The sequence below is a fragment of the Maylandia zebra genome, linkage group LG5 (genome assembly GCF_041146795.1).
Source record: "Maylandia zebra isolate NMK-2024a linkage group LG5, Mzebra_GT3a, whole genome shotgun sequence".
Classification (NCBI taxonomy): Eukaryota; Metazoa; Chordata; class Actinopteri; order Cichliformes; family Cichlidae; genus Maylandia; species Maylandia zebra.
Genome location: NC_135171.1, coordinates 22,107,782 through 22,120,484, shown reverse-complemented (window position 1 = coordinate 22,120,484; position 12,703 = coordinate 22,107,782). Strand labels below are relative to the sequence as shown.

The window sequence follows — 12,703 nt, the reverse complement described above, 5'->3', positions numbered from 1 at the left end:
GGATATCTCCCCATATAAAAATTCAAATAAAATTACATTTCGTTAAACTTATTTTCCTTTACACAAAGTGTGAGCAAGTAAAGAGCACTGTAAAACACCACCTTCAGACCATTTTCCGTCTTCAGGCACGGCGCTATTACACCAATCAGCTGAGCGTCAGCCTGTCTTATCTCCCCTCACACTCCCTTTTTGTCTTCGTCTCGGTATCAAAGAACACCTCTGCTGTACGTTCTGCTGATTTAGACATGAAGCATTCTTCTGAATCTGACAGCCTGCTCACAGTGAAATTCGATGACTTCCAAATAGCTCAATGTTGCCCAGTATAAAAAAAAAGAGAAAAAAAGGGTTCCAGTCTGTCACAAACAATCAACTAAATTACAACATCAATGTGTCTATTTAAAGATATGAGCGTGCGTGTGTTTCACGGGGGGAATGAGTGTGAAAATAACAGGCTGAAACAGAAAGCCGGTGACAAGATGGGAAAATGTGTACGTATGTGTGTTTGTGTACCTGCGCGTCTGTGTCCACATGTGTGTGACAGTGCATTTATTTATAGAAGCCCCTTGGGAGCAGAGTGTCATTACCGTGCTATGGTAGGAAATCTGGTGGGGCTGGGCTGGATGCCAGTCTGAGGTGGCTTCATAACTTTGTGCGAGCGACGGCTCATTAGGGTGGGCAACACCCTGCACAAAATTAAGAACTGATTCACTGCTGCAGTGTTCTTCTAAATGTCTTTGGGTAAACTCTGTTATTAACAACACAGCACATCTCCTCAGGGCATAAAAGTGTGAAAATACTACGTCATGCTTTCTCGTGCAAATTAATTGTGTGTTTTTTTCGTTTTAGCTTTTGTTTTTAAAAACACCCCAAAACAAACATATACAGGCAGGTTTTTGATTCTGCCTTCCCTCTGTTTGAATGACTTATTTTGTTCCATAAGAGTGAAAGGGAGTAGGAGGCTGCATTGATTCAAAAATCGAACTCAACTCTCCAAGACAGTTTCTCTCTCGATAGAGTAGGCTACACAACTTTTGCCAACGCACAGGCTAATGTGCAACCTTTAAAGTCCAAACTGACAGAGGGGTGATGAGATCAACAAACACACAAAAAAGCAAAACAGAACAAAGACATAATGTCCATTTCCCGGCTTAATCTGTGACAACAGGGCCACGCGGAAAATCTCTTCCATCATTTCCACTGAAACCAGTCGGACCTGAAGAGCTACATTTCCCATATAAAGGCTCAGAAGCCAAGCAAACACCTCACGAGGGGGCTCAATGAATCGTCCTCACGTGACAGACAACCAGAGCAAAAGCTTTGGCTTAAAAGCCGAATGGACACAGCTCTAGCTGTAAAATGAGAAGTGTAAATGTTCCTGTGTTTGCTGTGCTTTTTCTAGTCACTTTGCTCTCTCTTGTCGCTCGATAGCTATTTTATCTCCATTACATCTTGTTTAAAGCCTTAGTTCCCTCGGCACATCTGTAACTTGAGTCGTTTATTTAACTCAGCCTGCATACTGCAGTAGAGTGATGCCCCACAGCAAGACACTGGAGGTGATCTTTTGTTAATTCAACCCTGTCGTTGACCATTTGTTCATGGAGCTTTTAGGTGTTCTGTATCAAGTTCAGGTAATTACTGTTTCTCAGGCTGCAAGTTGCTGCGAGCAGCAGTGTGCACGTGGATTTACTCCTGCCTTCAAAGATGAGGAACTTCAAATACCACGACTGCATTTTATTCCAAGGAAATGTGAACTTTGTTGTTTGCTGCGGTTTGAATTTTTTTACATGCTGTCTTTCAGAGGCTGGTTTGTTTTTGTGAAAACACTTTAAGTACAGCCTTTATTGTCATTCAGCACAACATTACACTTTCTTCTTCCACGGCATATCTTGTCATGACAGGCACACACAACAATAAGATAATGGACCTAGAAGGAAGAAGCTGATTTGAGTGTGTGTGCTGAACCTTGTCTACCCCTGCGTATCATGTGACCTGTCTCATCTTAAATAGGAAGCCTACAGGAGATAAGCATTACTCCAAAGATACCGTACACTCAGCTCAGCACAGCAGTAAACCGCAGGAGTGTAATTACACTACATTTCTCTGTCTGCTCTTTCACTGAGAAGAAATCATTTAGGAAGAGTCGTTCTTTTTTCTCAAGAATTAAACACTTGCCAAGAGATCCAACATCAAGACATTGTTCCTGAAGGAAAATTCAGGCTAAGTGGGTCAAAAGTGAAGGTTCTGCAGGGCATTAAGTGTAAATGTTACATTGATTAAAACAACATACGAAGGAGGGTTTGTACTATTCCAGCACTGAATATTAGATATACGCACACACAAAAATTAATTATAGGCCCTCATATGCATGAAGCAATAATTTAAGTATAATATAAAGAAATTGATGGTTTATTTACTCAAATAATTAATCATTAAGGAAAATATGCTTGATATAAACTGAATCTGTACCCAACAAATATATTTAATCTGATGAGATTCCGTAATTTTTAATATTTTACACTGTGCTAACAAAATTACATGGAAAAGAATATATGTAAACAAATTATTTGAAGTCTGCATTTTGGGCATAAATATTTTTGGAGTGTATGAAAGCATATCGCAGGTTTATTTTGCCCTCATTTTGTACTGTGACAGTCCAGAGCAGCGCACAGTGAGACAGAAAAATAAAGTACGCGTAGATACTGTACACATGAAAGGCATAAACATATTTTTTTAATACCAGAAAAAAGACATCGAGTAAGCTTTCGTACGGGAAATGCACATCCTGTTGTTGTCATAGAGCAACCGTATAAGTTGTCAATGAAAAGCTGTGACAATGGGCTTTTCACTAAAAATGCATATTTCTAGTCTGAGACCTCATCTTGTCCTGAGTTCATATTAATGTAGCCCACTGCTAGACCAATCATCAGCTTTTTATGCACCTCAGGACATAAGTGATTGTTTTTTGTAATGTGCAACCATTTTTAGAGCCACCAGTGGGCTATAACTAAACTTGGCATACCACACCAAATTTAGATTACAGTTTATGGGCTTAGCTGTGGATGTTAATGCTTACAGCTGTTAATTAACAAATATATTGGTTTCATTGAATAAAGGGACATTTAATATTTTGTCCCAGAGTTTAAAGCTGATTTATATCTCCAGTCCCTTGGCAAGTTACGTGGAAAAGACCACCACACCAAAATTTCATTATAATAACAACATGTTAACTTCTTGGGTTAAGTTACACATTAATATTGAGGCTAGTTTCTAGAAACACAACACTGGGAAGGTTTATTTTCTGGATTCTGCAGCTGTCAAAACAGAAAGTCATGCTGACGTCCAATCAGTTGAGCCCTGAACGTCCTTGTTACTTCATTGTGCTTCTTCACCAATTGTTTGAAAGCTAGGTGCTTGAGGATGAAATGCAAAAAACATTTTTATCTTCTGCTGTCACCACCTGAACAGGAGTGAGTTAACACACGTGTAGCACTTCAGTTAGGATGAAGGCAGAGGATTAACATCAAAGAGCGTCATGTAAAGAACAGCCTGTAATGCCTCAGAGACTAATTACACAGGTTTAAGCTCCACAGGAATATATATCTTCTGTCAAAAAAACAAGAAATGCACTGGACTGACAACAGAATTTCATGACATTAGCCAGTCTTTTCTTAGAGGGTGGCTAGAAACTGACCTTTTCAATCACAGCCCGCCAAGGGAGCAATGAAAACCTCACTGGCAAATGTAGCGTAAAAAAAAAAAAAAAAGCTGTAGCAGGAAATTAGTTTGGGTTCAAACATCCAACTCTCTGGAAAGTTCTGTTGTATCACAGGTCCCCACACCACTCTGCATCTTCTTGAGTGATGTTCTCTTACTGACAAGTCTGCCTGAATAATGAATGAAGTTCTGCATTAAAGTAGTCATGCCTCCATCCCATTGCTATTGACCTGTCACCTTTTAAATGTCAGCATCAGTGAAAACTTCTGCAGCTACAAACCCAGTTACATCAGCGAGGAGCATGCGAAAAATAAGCTAAGGCATTGTACTAAAAATAAAACATGGCTTTTTGTAGGTCTAACAAAAAGACGTACTATATAGTTAGACTGTGTGGTGCATGTGTATGCGAGCCCCAGCTGGTTTGTGTGATAAGCTAATGTAGCGTAGTAGATCACCTCCCTCCATGGAAACCAGTAATGAAAGCTTTCAGAAGCCTTCATTTGCCTACTTCTTCCTAAAAGTAGGAGGAAGCACTCTTTCCTTTACTGAATTACAATATTTACACTCAACAAAAATATAAACGCAACACCTTTGTTACTGCTCCCATTCCCCATGGGATGGACGTAAAGACCTAAAATTCATTCCAGATACACAATATAACCATCCCTCCCAAACAGTGGTCACAAATCATTCCAAATGTGTGGTAGTGGGCACATCTGCTATATTGAGATAATCCATCCCACCTCACAGGTGTGCCACATCAGGATGCTGATCTGACATCATGAGTAGTGCACAGGTGTACCTCAGACTGCCCACAACAAAAGGCCACCCTGGAATGTGCAGTTTTGTCTCACAGCAAAATGCCACAGATGCCACAAGCAATGAGGGAGCGTGCAATTGGCATGCTGACAGCAGGAATGTCAACCAGATCTGTCGCCCGTGCATTGAATGTTCATTTCTCAACCATAAGCCGTCTCCACAGGCGTTTCAGAGAATATGGCAGCACATCCAACCGGCCTCACAACCGCAGACCTCGTGTAACCACACCAGCCCAGGACCTCCACATCCAGCAGGTTCACCTCCAAGATCGTCTGAGACCAGCCACCCAGACAGCTGCTGGAACAATTGGTTTGCACAACCAAACAATTTCTGCACAAACTGTCAGAAACCATCTCAGGGACGCTCAACTGCATGCCCGTCGTCCTCATCGGGGTCTTGACCTGACTCCAGCTCGTCGCCGTAACAGACTTGTGTGGGCAAATGCTCACATTCGATGGCGTCTGGCACGTTGGAGAGGTGTGCGCTTCACGGATGAATCATGGTTCACATTGTTCAGGGCAGATGGCAGCTGAGAATGTCCCAGTTCTTGCATGGCCAGCATACTCACCGGACATGTCACCCATTGAGCATGTTCGGGATGTGCTTGACCGGCGTATACGACAGCGTGTACCAGTTCCCACGAATATCCAACAACCTCGCACAGCCATTGAAGTGGAGTGGACCAACATTCCACAGGCCACAATTGACAATCTGATAGACTCCATGCGACGATGTGTTGCACTGCATGAGGCAAATGGTGGTCACACCAGATACTGACCGGTTCTGGGTCCCCAGACCCCCAATAGCGCAAAAAACTGCACATTCTAGGGTGGCCTTTTGTTGTGGGCAGTCTGAGGTACACCTGTGCACTACTCATGATGTCAGATCAGCATCCTGATGTGGCACACCTGTGAGGTGGGATGGATTATCTCAATATAGCAGATGTGCCCACTACCACACATTTGGACTGATTTGTGACCACTGTTTGGGAGGGATGGTTATATTGTGTATCTGGAATGAATTTTAGGTCTCTACGTCCATCCCATGGGGAATGGGAGCAGTAACAAAGGTGTTGCGTTTATATTTTTGTTGAGTGTATTAACTCTACCTGCTCACTTCACTGAATTATTGTATCCCACGAAAATTATTATTTTTACTTTTTCAGCTTTATTTGAGAGATGCAGTGAGAAGAGGACAGGAAAGCAGGGGCAAAGAGAGAGGGGGGAAGACATGAGGCAAAGGGTCGGACTCGAGCCCGGGCCAGCCGCTCTCAGCCGTATGGCATGTGGTCAAGAATCGCTTTTATTGAAAATGAAATGCCTTGTAAGCTAATGTAGAAACTTTTCAGCCACCAGTTCCCAGCAGACACCGATGAAGTCGTGTTTCTGTCTAATATTCGCTCTTCTTCATTTGCCCTTCACCAAACGCCTGGCTCATTGTTTCCCAACCGAGTGTTTATTTTTGGCTGACAGGAAAAAGCTGCTGGTGTACAATGGGCTTTTAGAGCTTTTCAACTGAATACAGGTGGCTGTAGCTGCAACTGTTGATGGTAATGAGCAAGCACTGATTAGCAATTATTAACCTTTCATTCACACCCAGTCATGCGATGCATAAATATGGGAAAAAACCCACACTTATAATGAGTAGAGCCGAGGAAGACACCGAGCGTATGCCAGAGGTGTTTAATTAACCAGAGTTTCTAAATGAACTCATTAACATGTTGTGTGAAATCTTAGGCTGCTGTCAGCTCGTGACACTAATTATGCTGGTTTACATGTCATTACTTCAGATAGAAAACATATATGACCCAGTGCATGGGACAAACTAGCTAATGCATAGCAGCCTTGTGCATAGAGTGATTTGTATAGTCACATAATTAGCCAACCATAAAAGAGGTCCAGAAGGAGAAGACAGATACTGGCAGGCAAATTGAGCAGCGTGTTCATGTTGGAAACACAGCACCTTCATCAATGAGGGAAGCCATTTATAGAAGCTCCGCTCCTTGAAACGTGGTTTTCCTTCCATGAACAGTGCAGTTCTTCAAGATCTCAACTTTGTTATGCTAGAAAGTAGTAATAAAGCTTTCAAGAATCACCTTAACTAAACCTTAGCTCTTATGCAAGGAGGAAGTGCTGCTTGCAACATAATGCTTTGAAGTCTCTGTTAAATCATTCAGGCTTACCACAGAAGATGCATATGGAACACACTGCGACCACTACACAAACAATTTAATCCACATGTCTGCGGCTCACAGATGGGCAGATCTTCTCTATAGATTAGCAGCCACTCTGATGGGACAATTACTTCCTAAGGTGAATTTCTGCCAGCTGATCAAACAGCATCAAAGGCTTGTTATAGATCAATAATGCTGATGCCTAAGTTTAGAGCACAGCTTAATTAGAGCCTGTGTAGTTGACACAGCGCAAGCCAGATTTCTTCTAAGGGAGCACAAAAATGTACATCACTCTATCTTAGTGTTGTGGCACCAGTTTTAAGAGGAATTTTCCTAAATGTGTGATTGTGAGATATTATCTATTTCCATTTACACAAATAAAAGTAATACAGTTATAGCATCCTTTCAATCTTTGTTTATAGTTTGCACAATAACGATTGCTTATATGCCGATCAGATTATTTGCATTTAAATAATGAGAGTGTGACAGGGAGCATGATGGAAGAGCAAGGATGAGAACCTCGTGACTCTGTGTTATCCCAGTTAATGCTATATGGCACTGCAATCAGCCTGGCAGCTGTGAAACTGTGTACCATTGATTTATGGCTATTGAAAGCTCACCTAAGCACAATGGAAGAGCTGCTTCACTCTGCAACGACTCCAGAAAGCAACTCATAAAATGCAGACGGTTCTATAGCTCTAAGTGTGATTTTAAGCATATATTTACACACAGAAACAGCACAAGCAAGGTAGGGCGAGAAAGAGCTGCACAGAGACAGAGGCGGCTCTCTGTTCCATTACAAAGCTCCTGCTGAAAACAACAACAGAGTCACCGTTACTGTACTGCCACATCTCTTTCGATCCTCCTGCGCTCCCTGTGACACACTACTGGAGGTGGAGTGAATTCCCTCATGCAGGGCAACAGTATCAGCAGACAATGGCCCTTGGGAAGTCATACATCTTAGGCTTTCCTAGAGCGTTTCTTAAATAAATTCAGTATACTTCATATCTTAATGTATTTGCCACTGATTTCCTCCCATCCGTATGAAAAGTCATCTGGCGAGCCGTGTAGGGTGAATATGCAGCAGGTAATAGAGCACAGTGCTCTGAGCCAATAGCCTCAGACACACAGAGTGATCTCAGACTTCACAAACAGCACAGCAAAGTGCTTACAGAGAAGTAAGTCGGGCATATCTGATGTGTGCTAAGAAGTTCGGTTAAATGCCTCTAGTCATGGTTGTCTCTGGCTCACTGGGAGGAGATGTTTCCATGCAATTAGTTCAAATAGCCTCTGCTGAGGCAAAAGAAAGAAGTGTCAGTTTTTATTGCTCAGTATCTTGTTCTGGTCCACAGCTTCAGTGTGTACAGAGGCAACACCGAAAGGCGCTGAGAAGACAGGGACTTACATTTCAAGTGTGCGAGTGTCAAAAAAAGGCTGTTTTGGGAAGATTTTATGTGCCCCATTTTTTTTTAAATGAAATTTAACATGGCATCAGCTATCAGCAGCTGCTCGCATTAAGTTTGAAAATAATCATTATGGTTTATGAAATATCCTTTGACTCTGTCCTCCACAAAGACGACATTTAACAACCTCCTCTGTACCCTTAACAATGAGTTTGACAAAGTGGCTGAAAGTACAGTTCCTCGAACGGCCACTACAAGCTTGCTCCCATATCAAAATGCCCAAACTGAATGATAGTAGGTAGCTAAACGCTAACTGTTGCTAAATTTGACCTCTTGAACGTGTTTGTGGTGGCAGTGCCTTTTGGAGCATTTTTAAAAACAACTATTTGAGAAAAAAGCTATGGTTTCCTATGACTTATGTGTCCAACTGTATAAGCAGTTCAAGAAGGCTGCTGTAGTGAAATTCTATCATTATTTATTGTGTTTTTGATAGCAATAATTAGATCAGCACTAGCATTAGCACAAGCTAACCAAGCTAGGTAGCTAACGTAGCTCTGTCTATGCTTACAGTATATATGTTTGCCTTCTGATACTGCCTGTTGCTTGCAGATTCAAATAAAAATAAGGCATTTAAAATGTTTTTTTTTATTATTTCTAACTACTTAGTAAGAATTCAATTAATTAACAAACAATTAAATTTGCTTGAGCTAAATACTTGTTATATTGGTAATAGCTACTTTTGGCTCAAAATGTTCAGAAAACTGTTTCACGGTTTAGAGTAAGGCCTGCTTGATGCCAAATCCTGACTTAGTGATTTATTGATTGGCCATGATTCCTCTGAGACTGAACTGTACCTCGGGGAGAGCTGAGCAACAGAAGCTCTCCTGGGATCTGCCGTATTACATAGCCTGATTTCATTCACAGCTGCTTACTCTTTCATGCCACTAGGCCACACTACTATAAATATTACAACATTCGGTATACTCTTGCCTGTATCAACAAGAGCTTATCTGTTACTGATGGAATGATTACTGGAGAGTTTATGTTTAGGATGGACCAATTACAAATCCAGACTTGAGTGTTTGCAAAACTATTCATAACTCTCCCAAACATGAGTGCAAACTATGAAGTGCTGCATGTGTCCTTCACTGCTTTGATATGAAAAATGGGGAAAAGAGTTATAACCTCGGGGGTGGTTATAACTCCAAAAGGCCCAGAATGAAGACATCTGGGGCTATAGACATTTTGAATCACACCTTGTCTCTCTGGCATTAAGTCAAGCATTGTTAATGTGCAATAAAAAATTTATCAGCACTGAAAAATAAATGAGGCAGAGTATGTGTTTGGGAACTAGCCACTTCACTGATGCAACTTTTCAATTAAGCTTTAGGAACAAGATTGCATTTAATGGCTGCTATTTAGCCTCAGTTGGACTTTTTTTCTGTACACCCCATAAGGTAAAGCCTCTATTTGTCTCAGCAACACCCACTACCCTCTAGCTGCTTTCCTTCAAATGTTTCGGGGCCCCATAATTGTATATACAGTCTTCATCATGTACAGTTCTTATGTGTTTACCTCAGTGCTATATACTAGTATAAGCACGGACGGACATAAATTATCCACCTATTTCAAACTATTGGGCTGTGTAATAAATTCAAGCACGATGGCACAGCCTTAGTGGAAAACGGTCATGTACCAGTGTTGAAAAGTACAGTAATGCATGTAAAGAACCTAGAGGCAATACATGAGCTGGAAATGATGCTTCAAAATGTTTTTTGAAACCTGTGTATAATAGTTTTCAAATATTCCACACGAATGCCAGATTGAACTGATTATTCATAAATAATTGTGCTGTGGACAATGTCACAAGCTTATCATGAATTTGTAATGCGTGAATTTGCAATGTAAACAATTAGTATTTGGTCATGCTTCTGATCTCTGTTTTATAACTAGCAGTGAATAGAAGCTGATTCAGTTTATTCAGACTCAATCATTTATTTCCACATTTAGTCTCACTGTGCTCAAGTTTATTATTCCATGTATTAATATAATAATAAAACCTGTTAAATTTGTTTACATTCACAAGGTGTGGAATATAACATATAAGGCTGGTAGCTAATTTTTATTTAGTTCTTTGAGTTGCTCTTTTAGTTTAGTTGTTATATTTTCACCCGCCATGTTTAACAGATGGCTGTAGACACTTGCTGTTAAACATCTCTCTCTCCTGACCTCCTCTGTACAATGAAATTTGAAATTTGGGTTTCTTACTCCGTAGTGCGGTCCTGTGTAATGCGGCATACCTCAGCCTTTTCTACCTGTTTCTCTTCCTTAAGAATGGCTTCTTGGCAGCTGCCCTTCCACTGAGAACATTTCTGATGAGGCTTCACTGAACAGTAGATGATCAACTGAAGGGCCAGGTGCATCTTTCAGGTTCTATGTCAGGTCTTTGCTGGATATTTTCTTAAGGACATGACTTTCATATACTCTTCATCTCCTCTTGGTCTTTTTTTGTTCGATTTTTTTTAGCCCTGCCACTTCTTTTTTTGTCCTCCATTTGTCTAGGTTTCTCAACACTGCACACCGTGCTGAGATATGCCAAATTTTTGGCTAATAACTCTTTGGCAATCACCTTGTTGGTGCAAATACACTATTTTATGCCTGTCAAACTGTGATATTTGGCATTTTACATAGAGTCATCTGAAGAAATGGGAACAAACTATTTTAATAAGTAATCACAGGTAAAAATGTAAATGTAAAAATGATTTTGCAGTTGCTGAGGTTGTGATATTTTAACATGGCTTTCAGTTATAATTAAATACTGCAGTCTCAACAATAAGTGTAAAGGGTGGTGCTAATAAATATTGAAATGTTTCTATGTGAACATTTAACAAAGAGTGCCTGCTAAACTGGTGAGTCGGGGAAGGCTGTTATTTATCACCTGTAAATAAAGAAAGAAAGAAATTGCTACTCATCAAAATGAACTTGGTAGATCTTTACAGATTTTTGCCATCGTCACAAATATGTGGCCAGACACTAAAATTATAACACCCTCAGTGACAAACATTTCATTGGAGATAGGAAGATTTTGTTGTGTTTTCAAACATGATCTGTTTAAACTGCATTGTTAATGGGATTTGACATGATGAACAAAGAATGCTTGCTTGTTCCAGTGTTGACAGAAGGTCTGGCATAGAAATGGAGGGTGGTGTCATAATGGGACATAATTTCTTTGAGCAATGTGGCTGAATATTAAAGACAAATAATTAGGAGCTTCAGAAATTCAAGGTCAGAGATAGAGTAGGTTCTTTGAATAGACGAGTTACATAAATTATGCAGGAACCCCTGTTTCAAGGAGGTGTTTGAGATTTCTTTGAGTAATGATATTGCCATGAGATCTTTTGTTTCTAAAATACTTAGTGAGCTGTTCCATAGGGGAGGCATTCTCCTGTCTTCCAGATATATTTCAGGCATTTTGAGATGACACAAAAAAGGAAGTAAATTCAGTCTGGAAAAACCTCCTTTTCACCCTGTTTAGTAATGAAATAAACACTAAACAGGAATTTGCAGAATTCACAAAAAGCCACACTTTAACATGGAACCGGTTTTGTTTTTAACATTTACTCTGAATACTGATTCAGTCACATCTTTGGCGAGTTGGTTCACTTAAAAAAGTTGTTAACACGACAACATCCATCGATCCAGAGGAGCGCACTTCTCTTGTTCCTGCACTGTGTTGTGAGCCTGTTAATGAGCTGGAAGATTGAATACTAAACTGGAAATGAGACAGAGGTGGCTAATAAAGCCAAGAGGGGTGACAGTGGGAAGGAGGAGGTGTTGTGTGATGATGTCTAAAAATACATAATGTGCACATGGAGGCTTCTCGCAGTTATGACATTGATGAAACTCTTCATCCTCTTTGTTGCCATTTAAAACAAACATTCAGTAATTACCGCGGGAGACACTAGAGTGGAACCTGTGAAGGGGAATAATGAAAGTTGTCATGTTTTCATGCTAAAAGACAAAAGGAGGTTTAATTGACTCACCGGAGAACACAGCATCCGGCGCTTTCTCCAAGGAAAGCGCACCTGGTTGGCATTAGATTATTGATCAGAGAACAGCTAACAAAATTAGTTTCCACAGCTATACTATTTGAATAGAGAGTGATGAATAAGCAACTTTGCAGACAGCTTTGAAGTTCACCTCTTGAGCACAACAACACCTTTTTCTATCCATCGCTCATTCTTTCTGCCCTCTGTGCTACAGCTGCGGGGAGTGACAGCTTAAAAGCCCTGGTTCAGGTCAAAAGAAAGTCAGACATTAGATCAAACCAGTCCCAAAGAGAGATTTACGCCAGCTTCTGGATGTTAAACTGGTATTCACGTCCTCTCTTTTTTTGGTTTGTTGTTGTTTTTGTCTTTAGAAGATTTCTAAAATTAAACCCGTCGTCAGGATCCAAATATGGAGAAACGATTATCTAAAACTTAAGCGACAGAAGCCTTGCTGGCTGTTTGCTAATGCCACAATCTCTCAGTATCCACTACTTTCACTTGATCTCCTGTGCCAAAGTGAACACCTGTAAGAAAAAAAAAATGCT

The 12,703-nt window shown here is 40.5% G+C and overlaps 1 protein-coding gene across 1 annotated transcript in view; it reads right to left on the bottom strand.

The window, feature by feature from the left end:
• The window catches only part of LOC101481512 (potassium voltage-gated channel subfamily B member 1), a 41,850-nt gene that overhangs the window by 27,351 nt on the left and 1,796 nt on the right, over window positions 1-12,703 (bottom strand). The window lies entirely within an intron of this gene.